We start from the raw sequence: 20,050 nt of genomic DNA, 5'->3' as shown, positions 1-20,050 counted from the left end.
TATGGAACGAGAATGCGATCCACCCTACTTAAATCTTTTTCCATTTCAGCATTATTGCTTCTCGGCCTTTTGACCATGATCAAGTGTCACATTGACTTAAGCCCTTAGGGGTGTCCCTGTTTCCCAGCTGGGACGTTGATAGGCATTTTGATCTACCCAAGCCACTTGGTCCCTGTGGGGTACCCTCTGCTCGGCCTTGTAGGATCGTCGATTCAATTCGGCTTCACCTACTTGCTGCTATTGGGTTAGAGGCTTAGTCCCCACATGGAACGAGAATGCGATCCACCCTACTTACATCTTTTTCCATTTCAGCATTATTGCTTCTCGGCCTTTTGACCATGATCAAGTGTCACATCGACTTTAGCCCTTAGGGGTGTCCCTGTTTCCCAGCTGGGACGTTGATAGGCATTTTGATCTACCCAAGCCACTTGGTCCCTGTGGGGTACCCTCTGCTCGGCCTTGTAGGATCGTCGATTCAATTCGGCTTCACCTACTTGCTGCTATTGGGTTAGAGGCTTAGTCCCCATATGGAACGAGAATGCGATCCACCCTACTTAAATCTTTTTCCATTTCAGCATTATTGCTTCTCGGCCTTTTGACCATGATCAAGTGTCACATCGACTTTAGCCCTTAGGGGTGTCCCTATTTCCCAGCTGGGACGTTGATAGGCATTTTGATCTACCCAAGTCACTTGGTCCCTCTGGGGTACCCTCTGCTCGGCCTTGTAGGATCGTTGATTCAATTCGGCTTCACCTACTTGCTGCTATTGGGTTAGAGGCTTAGTCCCCACATGGAACGAGAATGCGATCCACCCTACTTACATCTTTTTCCATTTCAGCATTATTGCTTCTCGGCCTTTTGACCATGATCAAGTGTCACATTGACTTAAGCCCTTAGGGGTGTCCCTGTTTCCCAGCTGGGACGTTGATATGCATTTTGATCTACCCAAGCCACTTGGTCCCTGTGGGGTACCCTCTGCTCGGCCTTGTAGGATCGTCGATTCAATTCGGCTTCACCTACTTGCTGCTATTGGGTTAGAGGCTTAGTCCCCACATGGAACGAGAATGCGATCCACCCTACTTACATCTTTTTCCATTTCAGCATTATTGCTTCTCGGCCTTTTGACCATGATCAATTCTCACATCGACTTTAGCCCTTAGGGGTGTCCCTCTTTCCCATCTGGGACGTTGATAGGCATTTTGATCTACCCAAGCCACTTGGTCCCTGTGGGGTACCCTCTGCTCGGCCTTGTAGGATCGTCGATTCAATTCGGCTTCACCTACTTGCTGCCATATGGTTAGAGGCTTAGTCCCCACATGGAACGAGAATGCGATCCACCCTACTTACATCTTTTTCCATTTCAGCATTATTGCTTCTCGGCCTTTTGACCATGATCAAGTGTCACATCGACTTTAGCCCTTAGGGGTGTTCCTGTTTCCCAGCTGGGACGTTGATAGGCATTTTGATCTACCCAAGTCACTTGGTCCCTGTGGGGTACCCTCTGCTCGGCCTTGTAGGATCGTCGATTCAATTCGGCTTCACCTACTTGCTGCTATTGGGTTAGAGGCTTAGTCCCCACATGGAACGAGAATGCGATCCACCCTACTTAAATCTTTTTCCATTTCAGCATTATTGCTTCTCGGCCTTTTGACCATGATCAAGTGTCACATCGACTTTAGCCCTTAGGGGTGTCCCTATTTCCCAGCTGGGACGTTGATAGGCATTTTGATCTACCCAATTCACTTGGTCCCTGTGGGGTACCCTCTGCTCGGCCTTGTAGGATCGTCGATTCAATTCGGCTTCACCTACTTGCTGCTATTGGGTTAGAGGCTTAGTCCCCATATGGAACGAGAAAGCGATCCACCCTACTTAAATCTTTTTCCATTTCAGCATTATTGCTTCTCGGCCTTTTGACCATGATCAAGTGTCACATCGACTTTAGCCCTTAGGGGTGTCCCTATTTCCCAGCTGGGACGTTGATAGGCATTTTGATCTACCCAAGTCACTTGGTCCCTGTGGGGTACCCTCTGCTCGGCCTTGTAGGATCGTCGATTCAATTCGGCTTCACCTACTTGCTGCTATTGGGTTAGAGGCTTAGTCCCCATATGGAACGAGAATGCGATCCACCCTTCTTAAATCTTTTTCCATTTCAGCATTATTGCTTCTCGGCCTTTTGACCATGATCAAGTGTCACATCGACTTTAGCCCTTAGGCGTGTCCCTGTTTACCAGCTGGGACGTTGATAGGCATTTTGATCTACCCAAGTCACTTGGTCCCTGTGGGGTACCCTCTGCTCGGCCTTGTAGGATCGTCGATTCAATTCGGCTTCACCTACTTGCTGCTATTGGGTTAGAGGCTTAGTCCCCATATGGAACGAGAATGCGATCCACCCTACTTAAATCTTTTTCCATTTCAGCATTATTGCTTCTCGGCCTTTTGACCATGATCAAGTGTCACATCGACTTTAGCCCTTAGGGGTGTCCCTGTTTCCCAGCTGGGACGTTGAAAGGCATTTTGATCTACCCAAGCCACTTGGTCCCTGTGGGGTACCCTCTGCTCGGCCTTGTAGGATCGTCGATTCAATTCGGCTTCACCTACTTGCTGCTATTGGGTTAGAGGCTTAGTCCCCATATGGAACGAGAATGCGATCCACCCTACTTAAATCTTTTTCCATTTCAGCATTATTGCTTCTCGGCCTTTTGACCATGATCAAGTGTCACATCGACTTTAGCCCTTAGGGGTGTCCTTATTTCCCAGCTGGGACGTTGATAGGCATTTTAATCTACCCAAGTCACTTGGTCCTTGTGGGGTACCCTCTGCTCGGCCCTGTAGGATCGTCGATTCAATTCGGCTTCACCTACTTGCTGCTATTGGGTTAGAGGCTTAGTCCTCACATGGAACGAGAATGCGATCCACCCTACTTACATCTTTTTCCATTTCAGCATTATTGCTTCTCGGCCTTTTGACCATGATCAAGTGTCACATCGACTTTAGCCCTTAGGGGTGTCCCTGTTTCCCAGCTGGGACGTTGATAGGCATTTTGATCTACCCAAGCCACTTGGTCCCTGTGGGGTACCCTCTGCTCGGCCTTGTAGGATCGTCGATTCAATTCGGCTTCACCTACTTGCTGCTATTGGGTTAGAGGCTTAGTCCCCATATGGAACGAGAATGCGATCCACCCTACTTAAATCTTTTTCCATTTCAGCATTATTGCTTCTCGGCCTTTTGACCATGATCAAGTGTCACATCGACTTTAGCCCTTAGGGGTGTCCCTATTTCCCAGCTGGGACGTTGATAGGCATTTTGATCTACCCAATTCACTTGGTCCCTGTGGGGTACCCTCTGCTCGGCCTTGTAGGATCGTCGATTCAATTCGGCTTCACCTACTTGCTGCTATTGGGTTAGAGGCTTAGTCCCCATATGGAACGAGAAAGCGATCCACCCTACTTAAATCTTTTTCCATTTCAGCATTATTGCTTCTCGGCCTTTTGACCATGATCAAGTGTCACATCGACTTTAGCCCTTAGGGGTGTCCCTATTTCCCAGCTGGGACGTTGATAGGCATTTTGATCTACCCAAGTCACTTGGTCCCTGTGGGGTACCCTCTGCTCGGCCTTGTAGGATCGTCGATTCAATTCGGCTTCACCTACTTGCTGCTATTGGGTTAGAGGCTTAGTCCCCATATGGAACGAGAATGCGATCCACCCTTCTTAAATCTTTTTCCATTTCAGCATTATTGCTTCTCGGCCTTTTGACCATGATCAAGTGTCACATCGACTTTAGCCCTTAGGCGTGTCCCTGTTTACCAGCTGGGACGTTGATAGGCATTTTGATCTACCCAAGTCACTTGGTCCCTGTGGGGTACCCTCTGCTCGGCCTTGTAGGATCGTCGATTCAATTCGGCTTCACCTACTTGCTGCTATTGGGTTAGAGGCTTAGTCCCCACATGGAACGAAAATGCGATCCACCCTACTTACATCTTTTTCCATTTCAGCATTATTGCTTCTCGGCCTTTTGACCATGATCAAGTGTCACATCGACTTTAGCCCTTAGGGGTGTCCCTGTTTCCCAGCTGGGACGTTGATAGGCATTTTGATCTACCCAAGTCACTTGGTCCCTGTGGGGTACCCTCTGCTCGGCCTTGTAGGATCGTCGATTCAATTCGGCTTCACCTACTTGCTGCTATTGGGTTAGAGGCTTAGTCCCCATATGGAACGAGAATGCGATCCACCCTACTTAAATCTTTTTCCATTTCAGCATTATTGCTTCTCGGCCTTTTGACCATGATCAAGTGTCACATCGACTTTAGCCCTTAGGGGTGTCCCTGTTTCCCAGCTGGGACGTTGAAAGGCATTTTGATCTACCCAAGCCACTTGGTCCCTGTGGGGTACCCTCTGCTCGGCCTTGTAGGATCGTCGATTCAATTCGGCTTCACCTACTTGCTGCTATTGGGTTAGAGGCTTAGTCCCCATATGGAACGAGAATGCGATCCACCCTACTTAAATCTTTTTCCATTTCAGCATTATTGCTTCTCGGCCTTTTGACCATGATCAAGTGTCACATCGACTTTAGCCCTTAGGGGTGTCCTTATTTCCCAGCTGGGACGTTGATAGGCATTTTAATCTACCCAAGTCACTTGGTCCTTGTGGGGTACCCTCTGCTCGGCCTTGTAGGATCGTCGATTCAATTCGGCTTCACCTACTTGCTGCTATTGGGTTAGAGGCTTAGTCCCCACATGGAACGAGAATGCGATCCACCCTACTTACATCTTTTTCCATTTCAGCATTATTGCTTCTCGGCCTTTTGACCATGATCAAGTGTCACATCGACTTTAGCCCTTAGGGGTGTCCCTGTTTCCCAGCTGGGACGTTGATAGGCATTTTGATCTACCCAAGCCACTTGGTCCCTGTGGGGTACCCTCTGCTCGGCCTTGTAGGATCGTCGATTCAATTCGGCTTCACCTACTTGCTGCTATTGGGTTAGAGGCTTAGTCCCCATATGGAACGAGAATGCGATCCACCCTACTTAAATCTTTTTCCATTTCAGCATTATTGCTTCTCGGCCTTTTGACCATGATCAAGTGTCACATCGACTTTAGCCCTTAGGGGTGTCCCTATTTCCCAGCTGGGACGTTGATAGGCATTTTGATCTACCCAAGTCACTTGGTCCTTGTGGGGTACCCTCTGCTCGGCCTTGTAGGATCGTCGATTCAATTCGGCTTCACCTACTTGCTGCTATTGGGTTAGAGGCTTAGTCCCCACATGGAACGAGAATGCGATCCACCCTACTTACATCTTTTTCCATTTCAGCATTATTGCTTCTCGGCCTTTTGACCATGATCAAGTGTCACATCGACTTTAGCCCTTAGGGGTGTCCCTGTTTCCCAGCTGGGACGTTGATAGGCATTTTGATCTACCCAAGTCACTTGGTCCCTGTGGGGTACCCTCTGCTCGGCCTTGTAGGATCGTCGATTCAATTCGGCTTCACCTACTTGCTGCTATTGGGTTAGAGGCTTAGTCCCCACATGGAACGAAAATGCGATCCACCCTACTTACATCTTTTTCCATTTCAGCATTATTGCTTCTCGGCCTTTTGACCATGATCAAGTGTCACATCGACTTTAGCCCTTAGGGGTGTCCCTGTTTCCCAGCTGGGACGTTGATAGGCATTTTGATCTACCCAAGCCACTTGGTCCCTGTGGGGTACCCTCTGCTCGGCCTTGTAGGATCGTCGATTCAATTCGGCTTCACCTACTTGCTGCTATTGGGTTAGAGGCTTAGTCCCCATATGGAACGAGAATGCGATCCACCCTACTTAAATCTTTTTCCATTTCAGCATTATTGCTTCTCGGCCTTTTGACCATGATCAAGTGTCACATCGACTTTAGCCCTTAGGGGTGTCCCTATTTCCCAGCTGGGACGTTGATAGGCATTTTGATCTACCCAATTCACTTGGTCCCTGTGGGGTACCCTCTGCTCGGCCTTGTAGGATCGTCGATTCAATTCGGCTTCACCTACTTGCTGCTATTGGGTTAGAGGCTTAGTCCCCATATGGAACGAGAAAGCGATCCACCCTACTTAAATCTTTTTCCATTTCAGCATTATTGCTTCTCGGCCTTTTGACCATGATCAAGTGTCACATCGACTTTAGCCCTTAGGGGTGTCCCTATTTCCCAGCTGGGACGTTGATAGGCATTTTGATCTACCCAAGTCACTTGGTCCCTGTGGGGTACCCTCTGCTCGGCCTTGTAGGATCGTCGATTCAATTCGGCTTCACCTACTTGCTGCTATTGGGTTAGAGGTTTAGTCCCCATATGGAACGAGAATGCGATCCACCCTTCTTAAATCTTTTTCCATTTCAGCATTATTGCTTCTCGGCCTTTTGACCATGATCAAGTGTCACATCGACTTTAGCCCTTAGGCGTGTCCCTGTTTACCAGCTGGGACGTTGATAGGCATTTTGATCTACCCAAGTCACTTGGTCCCTGTGGGGTACCCTCTGCTCGGCCTTGTAGGATCGTCGATTCAATTCGGCTTCACCTACTTGCTGCTATTGGGTTAGAGGCTTAGTCCCCATATGGAACGAGAATGCGATCCACCCTACTTAAATCTTTTTCCATTTCAGCATTATTGCTTCTCGGCCTTTTGACCATGATCAAGTGTCACATCGACTTTAGCCCTTAGGGGTGTCCCTGTTTCCCAGCTGGGACGTTGAAAGGCATTTTGATCTACCCAAGCCACTTGGTCCCTGTGGGGTACCCTCTGCTCGGCCTTGTAGGATCGTCGATTCAATTCGGCTTCACCTACTTGCTGCTATTGGGTTAGAGGCTTAGTCCCCATATGGAACGAGAATGCGATCCACCCTACTTAAATCTTTTTCCATTTCAGCATTATTGCTTCTCGGCCTTTTGACCATGATCAAGTGTCACATCGACTTTAGCCCTTAGGGGTGTCCTTATTTCCCAGCTGGGACGTTGATAGGCATTTTAATCTACCCAAGTCACTTGGTCCTTGTGGGGTACCCTCTGCTCGGCCCTGTAGGATCGTCGATTCAATTCGGCTTCACCTACTTGCTGCTATTGGGTTAGAGGCTTAGTCCTCACATGGAACGAGAATGCGATCCACCCTACTTACATCTTTTTCCATTTCAGCATTATTGCTTCTCGGCCTTTTGACCATGATCAAGTGTCACATCGACTTTAGCCCTTAGGGGTGTCCCTATTTCCCAGCTGGGACGTTGATAGGCATTTTGATCTACCCAATTCACTTGGTCCCTGTGGGGTACCCTCTGCTCGGCCTTGTAGGATCGTCGATTCAATTCGGCTTCACCTACTTGCTGCTATTGGGTTAGAGGCTTAGTCCCCATATGGAACGAGAAAGCGATCCACCCTACTTAAATCTTTTTCCATTTCAGCATTATTGCTTCTCGGCCTTTTGACCATGATCAAGTGTCACATCGACTTTAGCCCTTAGGGGTGTCCCTATTTCCCAGCTGGGACGTTGATAGGCATTTTGATCTACCCAAGTCACTTGGTCCCTGTGGGGTACCCTCTGCTCGGCCTTGTAGGATCGTCGATTCAATTCGGCTTCACCTACTTGCTGCTATTGGGTTAGAGGCTTAGTCCCCATATGGAACGAGAATGCGATCCACCCTTCTTAAATCTTTTTCCATTTCAGCATTATTGCTTCTCGGCCTTTTGACCATGATCAAGTGTCACATCGACTTTAGCCCTTAGGCGTGTCCCTGTTTACCAGCTGGGACGTTGATAGGCATTTTGATCTACCCAAGTCACTTGGTCCCTGTGGGGTACCCTCTGCTCGGCCTTGTAGGATCGTCGATTCAATTCGGCTTCACCTACTTGCTGCTATTGGGTTAGAGGCTTAGTCCCCACATGGAACGAAAATGCGATCCACCCTACTTACATCTTTTTCCATTTCAGCATTATTGCTTCTCGGCCTTTTGACCATGATCAAGTGTCACATCGACTTTAGCCCTTAGGGGTGTCCCTGTTTCCCAGCTGGGACGTTGATAGGCATTTTGATCTACCCAAGTCACTTGGTCCCTGTGGGGTACCCTCTGCTCGGCCTTGTAGGATCGTCGATTCAATTCGGCTTCACCTACTTGCTGCTATTGGGTTAGAGGCTTAGTCCCCATATGGAACGAGAATGCGATCCACCCTACTTAAATCTTTTTCCATTTCAGCATTATTGCTTCTCGGCCTTTTGACCATGATCAAGTGTCACATCGACTTTAGCCCTTAGGGGTGTCCCTGTTTCCCAGCTGGGACGTTGAAAGGCATTTTGATCTACCCAAGCCACTTGGTCCCTGTGGGGTACCCTCTGCTCGGCCTTGTAGGATCGTCGATTCAATTCGGCTTCACCTACTTGCTGCTATTGGGTTAGAGGCTTAGTCCCCATATGGAACGAGAATGCGATCCACCCTACTTAAATCTTTTTCCATTTCAGCATTATTGCTTCTCGGCCTTTTGACCATGATCAAGTGTCACATCGACTTTAGCCCTTAGGGGTGTCCTTATTTCCCAGCTGGGACGTTGATAGGCATTTTAATCTACCCAAGTCACTTGGTCCTTGTGGGGTACCCTCTGCTCGGCCTTGTAGGATCGTCGATTCAATTCGGCTTCACCTACTTGCTGCTATTGGGTTAGAGGCTTAGTCCCCACATGGAACGAGAATGCGATCCACCCTACTTACATCTTTTTCCATTTCAGCATTATTGCTTCTCGGCCTTTTGACCATGATCAAGTGTCACATCGACTTTAGCCCTTAGGGGTGTCCCTGTTTCCCAGCTGGGACGTTGATAGGCATTTTGATCTACCCAAGCCACTTGGTCCCTGTGGGGTACCCTCTGCTCGGCCTTGTAGGATCGTCGATTCAATTCGGCTTCACCTACTTGCTGCTATTGGGTTAGAGGCTTAGTCCCCATATGGAACGAGAATGCGATCCACCCTACTTAAATCTTTTTCCATTTCAGCATTATTGCTTCTCGGCCTTTTGACCATGATCAAGTGTCACATCGACTTTAGCCCTTAGGGGTGTCCCTATTTCCCAGCTGGGACGTTGATAGGCATTTTGATCTACCCAAGTCACTTGGTCCTTGTGGGGTACCCTCTGCTCGGCCTTGTAGGATCGTCGATTCAATTCGGCTTCACCTACTTGCTGCTATTGGGTTAGAGGCTTAGTCCCCACATGGAACGAGAATGCGATCCACCCTACTTACATCTTTTTCCATTTCAGCATTATTGCTTCTCGGCCTTTTGACCATGATCAAGTGTCACATCGACTTTAGCCCTTAGGGGTGTCCCTGTTTCCCAGCTGGGACGTTGATAGGCATTTTGATCTACCCAAGTCACTTGGTCCCTGTGGGGTACCCTCTGCTCGGCCTTGTAGGATCGTCGATTCAATTCGGCTTCACCTACTTGCTGCTATTGGGTTAGAGGCTTAGTCCCCACATGGAACGAAAATGCGATCCACCCTACTTACATCTTTTTCCATTTCAGCATTATTGCTTCTCGGCCTTTTGACCATGATCAAGTGTCACATCGACTTTAGCCCTTAGGGGTGTCCCTGTTTCCCAGCTGGGACGTTGATAGGCATTTTGATCTACCCAAGCCACTTGGTCCCTGTGGGGTACCCTCTGCTCGGCCTTGTAGGATCGTCGATTCAATTCGGCTTCACCTACTTGCTGCTATTGGGTTAGAGGCTTAGTCCCCATATGGAACGAGAATGCGATCCACCCTACTTAAATCTTTTTCCATTTCAGCATTATTGCTTCTCGGCCTTTTGACCATGATCAAGTGTCACATCGACTTTAGCCCTTAGGGGTGTCCCTATTTCCCAGCTGGGACGTTGATAGGCATTTTGATCTACCCAATTCACTTGGTCCCTGTGGGGTACCCTCTGCTCGGCCTTGTAGGATCGTCGATTCAATTCGGCTTCACCTACTTGCTGCTATTGGGTTAGAGGCTTAGTCCCCATATGGAACGAGAAAGCGATCCACCCTACTTAAATCTTTTTCCATTTCAGCATTATTGCTTCTCGGCCTTTTGACCATGATCAAGTGTCACATCGACTTTAGCCCTTAGGGGTGTCCCTATTTCCCAGCTGGGACGTTGATAGGCATTTTGATCTACCCAAGTCACTTGGTCCCTGTGGGGTACCCTCTGCTCGGCCTTGTAGGATCGTCGATTCAATTCGGCTTCACCTACTTGCTGCTATTGGGTTAGAGGCTTAGTCCCCATATGGAACGAGAATGCGATCCACCCTTCTTAAATCTTTTTCCATTTCAGCATTATTGCTTCTCGGCCTTTTGACCATGATCAAGTGTCACATCGACTTTAGCCCTTAGGCGTGTCCCTGTTTACCAGCTGGGACGTTGATAGGCATTTTGATCTACCCAAGTCACTTGGTCCCTGTGGGGTACCCTCTGCTCGGCCTTGTAGGATCGTCGATTCAATTCAGCTTCACCTACTTGCTGCTATTGGGTTAGATGCTTAGTCCCCACATGGAACGAAAATGCGATCCACCCTACTTACATCTTTTTCCATTTCAGCATTATTGCTTCTCGGCCTTTTGACCATGATCAAGTGTCACATCGACTTTAGCCCTTAGGGGTGTCCCTGTTTCCCAGCTGGGACGTTGATAGGCATTTTGATCTACCCAAGTCACTTGGTCCCTGTGGGGTACCCTCTGCTCGGCCTTGTAGGATCGTCGATTCAATTCGGCTTCACCTACTTGCTGCTATTGGGTTAGAGGCTTAGTCCCCATATGGAACGAGAATGCGATCCACCCTACTTAAATCTTTTTCCATTTCAGCATTATTGCTTCTCGGCCTTTTGACCATGATCAAGTGTCACATCGACTTTAGCCCTTAGGGGTGTCCCTGTTTCCCAGCTGGGACGTTGAAAGGCATTTTGATCTACCCAAGCCACTTGGTCCCTGTGGGGTACCCTCTGCTCGGCCTTGTAGGATCGTCGATTCAATTCGGCTTCACCTACTTGCTGCTATTGGGTTAGAGGCTTAGTCCCCATATGGAACGAGAATGCGATCCACCCTACTTAAATCTTTTTCCATTTCAGCATTATTGCTTCTCGGCCTTTTGACCATGATCAAGTGTCACATCGACTTTAGCCCTTAGGGGTGTCCTTATTTCCCAGCTGGGACGTTGATAGGCATTTTAATCTACCCAAGTCACTTGGTCCTTGTGGGGTACCCTCTGCTCGGCCTTGTAGGATCGTCGATTCAATTCGGCTTCACCTACTTGCTGCTATTGGGTTAGAGGCTTAGTCCCCACATGGAACGAGAATGCGATCCACCCTACTTACATCTTTTTCCATTTCAGCATTATTGCTTCTCGGCCTTTTGACCATGATCAAGTGTCACATTGACTTTAGCCCTTAGGGGTGTCCCTGTTTCCCAGCTGGGACGTTGATAGGCATTTTGATCTACCCAAGCCACTTGGTCCCTGTGGGGTACCCTCTGCTCGGCCTTGTAGGATCGTCGATTCAATTCGGCTTCACCTACTTGCTGCTATTGGGTTAGAGGCTTAGTCCCCATATGGAACGAGAATGCGATCCACCCTACTTAAATCTTTTTCCATTTCAGCATTATTGCTTCTCGGCCTTTTGACCATGATCAAGTGTCACATCGACTTTAGCCCTTAGGGGTGTCCCTATTTCCCAGCTGGGACGTTGATAGGCATTTTGATCTACCCAAGTCACTTGGTCCTTGTGGGGTACCCTCTGCTCGGCCTTGTAGGATCGTCGATTCAATTCGGCTTCACCTACTTGCTGCTATTGGGTTAGAGGCTTAGTCCCCACATGGAACGAGAATGCGATCCACCCTACTTACATCTTTTTCCATTTCAGCATTATTGCTTCTCGGCCTTTTGACCATGATCAAGTGTCACATCGACTTTAGCCCTTAGGGGTGTCCTTGTTTCCCAGCTAGGACGTTGATAGACATTTTGATCTACCCAAGTCACTTGGTCCCTGTGGGGTACCCTCTGCTCGGCCTTGTAGGATCGTCGATTCAATTCGGCTTCACCTACTTGCTGCTATTGGGTTAGAGGCTTAGTCCCCACATGGAACGAAAATGCGATCCACCCTACTTACATCTTTTTCCATTTCAGCATTATTGCTTCTCGGCCTTTTGACCATGATCAAGTGTCACATCGACTTTAGCCCTTAGGGGTGTCCCTGTTTCCCAGCTGGGACGTTGATAGGCATTTTGATCTACCCAAGTCACTTGGTCCCTGTGGGGTACCCTCTGCTCGGCCTTGTAGGATCGTCGATTCAATTCGGCTTCACCTACTTGCTGCTATTGGGTTAGAGGCTTAGTCCCCATATGGAACGAGAATGCGATCCACCCTACTTAAATCTTTTTCCATTTCAGCATTATTGCTTCTCGGCCTTTTGACCATGATCAAGTGTCACATCGACTTTAGCCCTTAGGGGTGTCCCTGTTTCCCAGCTGGGACGTTGAAAGGCATTTTGATCTACCCAAGCCACTTGGTCCCTGTGGGGTACCCTCTGCTCGGCCTTGTAGGATCGTCGATTCAATTCGGCTTCACCTACTTGCTGCTATTGGGTTAGAGGCTTAGTCCCCATATGGAACGAGAATGCGATCCACCCTACTTAAATCTTTTTCCATTTCAGCATTATTGCTTCTCGGCCTTTTGACCATGATCAAGTGTCACATCAACTTTAGCCCTTAGGGGTGTCCTTATTTCCCAGCTGGGACGTTGATAGGCATTTTAATCTACCCAAGTCACTTGGTCCTTGTGGGGTACCCTCTGCTCGGCCTTGTAGGATCGTCGATTCAATTCGGCTTCACCTACTTGCTGCTATTGGGTTAGAGGCTTAGTCCCCACATGGAACGAGAATGCGATCCACCCTACTTACATCTTTTTCCATTTCAGCATTATTGCTTCTCGGCCTTTTGACCATGATCAAGTGTCACATCGACTTTAGCCCTTAGGGGTGTCCCTGTTTCCCAGCTGGGACGTTGATAGGCATTTTGATCTACCCAAGCCACTTGGTCCCTGTGGGGTACCCTCTGCTCGGCCTTGTAGGATCGTCGATTCAATTCGGCTTCACCTACTTGCTGCTATTGGGTTAGAGGCTTAGTCCCCATATGGAACGAGAATGCGATCCACCCTACTTAAATCTTTTTCCATTTCAGCATTATTGCTTCTCGGCCTTTTGACCATGATCAAGTGTCACATCGACTTTAGCCCTTAGGGGTGTCCCTATTTCCCAGCTGGGACGTTGATAGGCATTTTGATCTACCCAAGTCACTTGGTCCTTGTGGGGTACCCTCTGCTCGGCCTTGTAGGATCGTCGATTCAATTCGGCTTCACCTACTTGCTGCTATTGGGTTAGAGGCTTAGTCCCCACATGGAACGAGAATGCGATCCACCCTACTTACATCTTTTTCCATTTCAGCATTATTGCTTCTCGGCCTTTTGACCATGATCAAGTGTCACATCGACTTTAGCCCTTAGGGGTGTCCTTGTTTCCCAGCTAGGACGTTGATAGACATTTTGATCTACCCAAGTCACTTGGTCCCTGTGGGGTACCCTCTGCTCGGCCTTGTAGGATCGTCGATTCAATTCGGCTTCACCTACTTGCTGCTATTGGGTTAGAGGCTTAGTCCCCACATGGAACGAAAATGCGATCCACCCTACTTACATCTTTTTCCATTTCAGCATTATTGCTTCTCGGCCTTTTGACCATGATCAAGTGTCACATCGACTTTAGCCCTTAGGGGTGTCCCTCTTTCCCATCTGGGACGTTGATAGGCATTTTGATCTACCCAAGCCACTTGGTCCCTGTGGGGTACCCTCTGCTCGGCCTTGTAGGATCGTCGATTCAATTCGGCTTAACCTACTTGCTGCTATTGGGTTAGAGGCTTAGTCCCCATATGGAACGAGAATGCAATCCACCCTACTTAAATCTTTTTCCATTTCAGCATTATTGCTTCTCGGCCTTTTGACCATGATCAAGTGTCACATCGACTTTAGCCCTTAGGGGTGTCCCTGTTTCCCAGCTGGGACGTTGATAGGCATTTTGATCTACCCAAGCCACTTGGTCCCTGTGGGGTACCCTCTGCTCGGCCTTGTAGGATCGTCGATTCAATTCGGCTTCACCTACTTGCTGCTATTGGGTTAGAGGCTTAGTCCCCACATGGAACGAGAATGCGATCCACCCTACTTAAATCTTTTTCCATTTCAGCATTATTGCTTCTCGGCCTTTTGACCATGATCAAGTGTCACATCGACTTTAGCCCTTAGGGGTGTCCCTGTTTCCCAGCTGGGACGTTGATAGGCATTTTGATCTACCCAAGCCACTTGGTCCCTGTGGGGTACCCTCTGCTCGGCCTTGTAGGATCGTCGATTCAATTCGGCTTCACCTACTTGCTGCTATTGGGTTAGAGGCTTAGTCCCCATATGGAACGAGAATGCGATCCACCCTACTTAAATCTTTTTCCATTTCAGCATTATTGCTTCTCGGCCTTTTGACCATGATCAAGTGTCACATCGACTTTAACCCTTAGGGGTGTCCCTATTTCCCAGCTGGGACGTTGATAGGCATTTTGATCTACCCAAGTCACTTGGTCCCTGTGGGGTACCCTCTGCTCGGCCTTGTAGGATCGTCGATTCAATTCGGCTTAACCTACTTGCTGCTATTGGGTTAGAGGCTTAGTCCCCATATGGAACGAGAATGCAATCCACCCTACTTAAATCTTTTTCCATTTCAGCATTATTGCTTCTCGGCCTTTTGACCATGATCAAGTGTCACATCGACTTTAGCCCTTAGGGGTGTCCCTGTTTCCCAGCTGGGACGTTGATAGGCATTTTGATCTACCCAAGCCACTTGGTCCCTGTGGGGTACCCTCTGCTCGGCCTTGTAGGATCGTCGATTCAATTCGGCTTCACCTACTTGCTGCTATTGGGTTAGAGGCTTAGTCCCCACATGGAACGAGAATGCGATCCACCCTACTTAAATCTTTTTCCATTTCAGCATTATTGCTTCTCGGCCTTTTGACCATGATCAAGTGTCACATCGACTTTAGCCCTTAGGGGTGTCCCTGTTTCCCAGCTGGGACGTTGATAGGCATTTTGATCTACCCAAGCCACTTGGTCCCTGTGGGGTACCCTCTGCTCGGCCTTGTAGGATCGTCGATTCAATTCGGCTTCACCTACTTGCTGCTATTGGGTTAGAGGCTTAGTCCCCATATGGAACGAGAATGCGATCCACCCTACTTAAATCTTTTTCCATTTCAGCATTATTGCTTCTCGGCCTTTTGACCATGATCAAGTGTCACATCGACTTTAACCCTTAGGGGTGTCCCTATTTCCCAGCTGGGACGTTGATAGGCATTTTGATCTACCCAAGTCACTTGGTCCCTGTGGGGTACCCTCTGCTCGGCCTTGTAGGATCGTCGATTCAATTCGGCTTCACCTACTTACTGCTATTGGGTTAGAGGCTTAGTCCCCACATGGAACGAGAATGCGATCCACCCTACTTACATCTTTTTCCATTTCACCATTAATGCTTCTCGGCCTTTTGACCATGATCAAGTGTCACATCGACTTTAGCCCTTAGGGGTGTCCCTGTTTCCCAGCTGGGACGTTGATAGGCATTTTGATCTACCCAAGCCACTTGGTCCCTGTGGGGTACCCTCTGCTCGGCCTTGTAGGATCGTCGATTCAATTCGGCTTCACCTACTTGCTGCTATTGGGTTAGAGGCTTAGTCCCCTCATGGAACGAGAATGCGATCCACCCTACTTACATCTTTTTCCATTTCAGCATTATTGCTTCTCGGCCTTTTGACCATGATCAAGTGTCACATCGACTTTAGCCCTTAGGGGTGTCCCTCTTTCCCATCTGGGACGTTGATAGGCATTTTGATCTACCCAAGCCACTTGGTCCCTGTGGGGTACCCTCTGCTCGGCCTTGTAGGATCGTCGATTCAATTCGGCTTCACCTACTTGCTGCTATTGGGTTAGAGCAGTGTTTCTCAAATCCAGTCCTCAGGCCACCCCAACAGGTCATGTTTTCAGGATTTCCCTCAGATGAAACGGCTGTGTTAATTGCTAAGGCAGTGAAACTGATCAAATCACCTGTGAAAAATAATGGAAAACCTGAAAACATGACCTGTTGGGGGGGCCTGAGGACTGGATTTGAGAAACACTGGGTTAGAGGCTTAGTCCCCATATGGAACGAGAATGCAATCCACCCTACTTAAATCTTTTTCCATTTCAGCATTATTGCTTCTCGGCCTTTTGACCATGATCAAGTGTCACATCGACTTTAGCCCTTAGGGGTGTCCCTGTTTCCCAGCTGGGACGTTGATAGGCATTTTGATCTACCCAAGCCACTTGGTCCCTGTGGGGTACCCTCTGCTCGGCCTTGTAGGATCGTCGATTCAATTCGGCTTCACCTACTTGCTGCTATTGGGTTAGAGGCTTAGTCCCCACATGGAACGAGAATGCGATCCCCCCTACTTAAATCTTTTTCCATTTCAGCATTATTGCTTCTCGGCCTTTTGACCATGATCAAGTGTCACATCGACTTTAGCCCTTAGGGGTGTCCCTGTTTCCCAGCTGGGACGTTGATAGGCATTTTGATCTACCCAAGTCACTTGGTCCCTGTGGGGTACCCTCTGCTCGGCCTTGTAGGATTGTCGATTCAATTCGGCTTCACCTACTTGCTGCTATTGGGTTAGAGGCTTAGTCCCCATATGGAACGAGAATGCGATCCACCCTACTTAAATCTTTTTCCATTTCAGCATTATTGCTTCTCGGCCTTTTGACCATGATCAAGTGTCACATCGACTTTAGCCCTTAGGGGTGTCCCTGTTTCCCAGCTGGGACGTTGATAGGCATTTTGATCTACCCAAGCCACTTGGTCCCTGTGGGGTACCCTCTGCTCGGCCTTGTAGGATCGTCGATTCAATTCGGCTTCACCTACTTGCTGCTATTGGGTTAGAGGCTTAGTCCCCACATGGAACGAGAATGCGATCCACCCTACTTACATCTTTTTCCATTTCAGCATTATTGCTTCTCGGCCTTTTGACCATGATCAAGTGTCACATCGACTTTAGCCCTTAGGGGTGTCCCTCTTTCCCATCTGGGACGTTGATAGGCATTTTGATCTACCCAAGCCACTTGGTCCCTGTGGGGTACCCTCTGCTCGGCCTTGTAGGATCGTCGATTCAATTCGGCTTCACCTACTTGCTGCTATTGGGGTAGAGGCTTAGTCCCCATATGGAACGAGAATGCAATCCACCCTACTTAAATCTTTTTCCATTTCAGCATTATTGCTTCTCGGCCTTTTGACCATGATCAAGTGTCACATCGACTTTAGCCCTTAGGGGTGTCCCTGTTTCCCAGCTGGGACGTTGATAGGCATTTTGATCTACCCAAGTCACTTGGTCCCTGTGGGGTACCCTCTGCTCGGCCTTGTAGGATTGTCGATTCAATTCGGCTTCACCTACTTGCTGCTATTGGGTTAGAGGCTTAGTCCCCATATGGAACGAGAATGCGATCCACCCTACTTAAATCTTTTTCCATTTCAGCATTATTGCTTCTCGGCCTTTTGACCATGATCAAGTGTCACATCGACTTTAGCCCTTAGGGGTGTCCCTGTTTCCCAGCTGGGACGTTGATAGGCATTTTGATCTACCCAAGCCACTTGGTCCCTGTGGGGTACCCTCTGCTCGGCCTTGTAGGATCGTTGATTCAATTCGGCTTCACCTACTTGCTGCTATTGGGTTAGAGGCTTAGTCCCCATATGGAACGAGAATGCGATCCACCCTACTTAAATCTTTTTCCATTTCAGCATTATTGCTTCTCGGCCTTTTGACCATGATCAAGTGTCACATCGACTTTAGCCCTTAGGGGTGTCCCTATTTCCCAGCTGGGACGTTGATAGGCATTTTGATCTACCCAAGTCACTTGGTCCCTGTGGGGTACCCTCTGCTCGGCCTTGTAGGATCGTCGATTCAATTCGGCTTCACCTACTTGCTAATATTGGGTAAGGCCGCGTACACACGCGCGGACTGTTCGCCCAACCTTGTTCGGCAAACAGTTTCATCAAACAGTCCGCTCAAAATTTGCATGAGCGGACTTGCCCACACACGAGCGGACTGTTTGACGAACAAGGTTGGGCAAACAGTTCGCTCAACTTTTGAAATGAACGGACTCGCCCACGTAAGGAGGAGGCAAATCCGCCCATTTCAAGCGCGTGTACAGGTAGGCGGGGCCCGCGAAGGAGACGTCGCGGGCTCCGCCGCCTGGAATGGGCTTAAAGGGGAACCCCAACGCCGAAAAAAATCGGCGTGGGGGTTACCCCCAAGTCCACACCAGACCCTTGTCCGAGCACGCTACCCGGCCGGCCAGGAAAGGGGGCGAGCGAGCGCGCCCCCCCTGCCGAGCCGTACCAGGCCGCGTGCCCTCAACATGGGGGGTGCCTTGGGGAAGGGGGGGCCGCGCGGCCCCCCCCACCCCAAAGCACCTTGTCCCCATGTTGATGAGGACAAGGGCCTCTTCCCGACAACCCTGGCCGTTGGTTGTCGGGGTCTGCGGGCGGGGGGCTTATCGGAATCCGGGAGCTCCCTTTAAGAAGGGGGCCCCCCGGATACCGGCCCCCCACCCTATGTGAATGAGTATGGGGTACAATGTACCCCTACCCATTCACCTGTGAAATAAAGTACAAATAAAAACACAACACAGGGGAAAAAAATATTTTATTGCACAGCCGGGGGTCTTCCGTCTTCGGGGGTCTTCTCGCCGGACTCCTCCGCTATGTGTGTGTAGCTCTTTTGCCAGCGGAGGAGTCCGGCTTTCTTCCTCCCCGCCGCCGGCCTCTTCTCCCGACTTCGGGGGTCTTGTCCCCCTCTTCGGTTCTTCTGCCGGGCCACCGCGCCTGGTCCGGTGGCCCGGTCTTCTGTCGCCGTCTTCCGTTCTTCTGTCGCCGCCTTCGGTTCTTCTGCCGGGCCACCGCGCCTTCTTGTAGCTCTTTTACAGGCGGTGGCCCGGTCTTCTGTCGCCGCTGTCGCCTTCCGTTCTTCTTCTTGTTCTTCTTGTTCTTCCCCAGGAGATGTTGACACGTCGCTCCCTCCGGCCGGAATGCCAGAGCCGCCCTGCGCTGTGACTTATATAGTGACAATGGGGCGGTGTCACATGGTATATGTCACATGGGTTGGTCACATGGGTTGATGTCACATGGGGACTATGACATCGTAAGGGGGCGGGGTCACCATGTGACCAACCCATGTGACATATACCATGTGACACCGCCCCATTGTCACTATATAAGTCACAGCGCAGGGCGGCTCTGGCATTCCGGCCGGAGGGAGCGACGTGTCAACATCTCCTGGAGAAGAACAAGAAGAACAAGAAGAAGAACGGAAGGCGACAGCGGCGACAGCGGCGACAGAAGACCGGGCCACCGCCTGTAAAAGAGCTACAAGAAGGCGCGGTGGCCCGGCAGAAGAACCGAAGGCGGCGACAGAAGAACGGAAGACGGCGACAGAAGACCGGGCCACCGGACCAGGCGCGGTGGCCCGGCAGTAGAACCGAAGAGGGGGACAAGACCCCGAAGTCGGGAGAAGAGGCCGGCGGCGGGGAGGAAGAAAGCCGGACTCCTCCGCTGGCAAAAGAGCTACACACACATAGCGGAGGAGTCCGGCGAGAAGACCCCCGAAGACGGAAGACCCCCGGCTGTGCAATAAAATATTTTTTTCCCCTGTGTTGTGTTTTTATTTGTACTTTATTTCACAGGTGAATGGGTAGGGGTACATTGTACCCCATACTCATTCACATAGGGTGGGGGGCCGGTATCCGGGGGGCCCCCTTCTTAAAGGGAGCTCCCGGATTCCGATAAGCCCCCCGCCCGCAGACCCCGACAACCAACGGCCAGGGTTGTCGGGAAGAGGCCCTTGTCCTCATCAACATGGGGACAAGGTGCTTTGGGGTGGGGGGGGCCGCGCGGCCCCCCCTTCCCCAAGGCACCCCCCATGTTGAG

The sequence above is a fragment of the Lithobates pipiens genome, unplaced genomic scaffold, assembly GCF_037356315.1.
Source record: "Lithobates pipiens isolate NorthernLeopardFrog02 unplaced genomic scaffold, aLitPip1_a1.2 Scaffold_99, whole genome shotgun sequence".
Classification (NCBI taxonomy): domain Eukaryota; kingdom Metazoa; phylum Chordata; class Amphibia; order Anura; family Ranidae; genus Lithobates; species Lithobates pipiens.
This window is presented reverse-complemented; position numbering follows the sequence as displayed.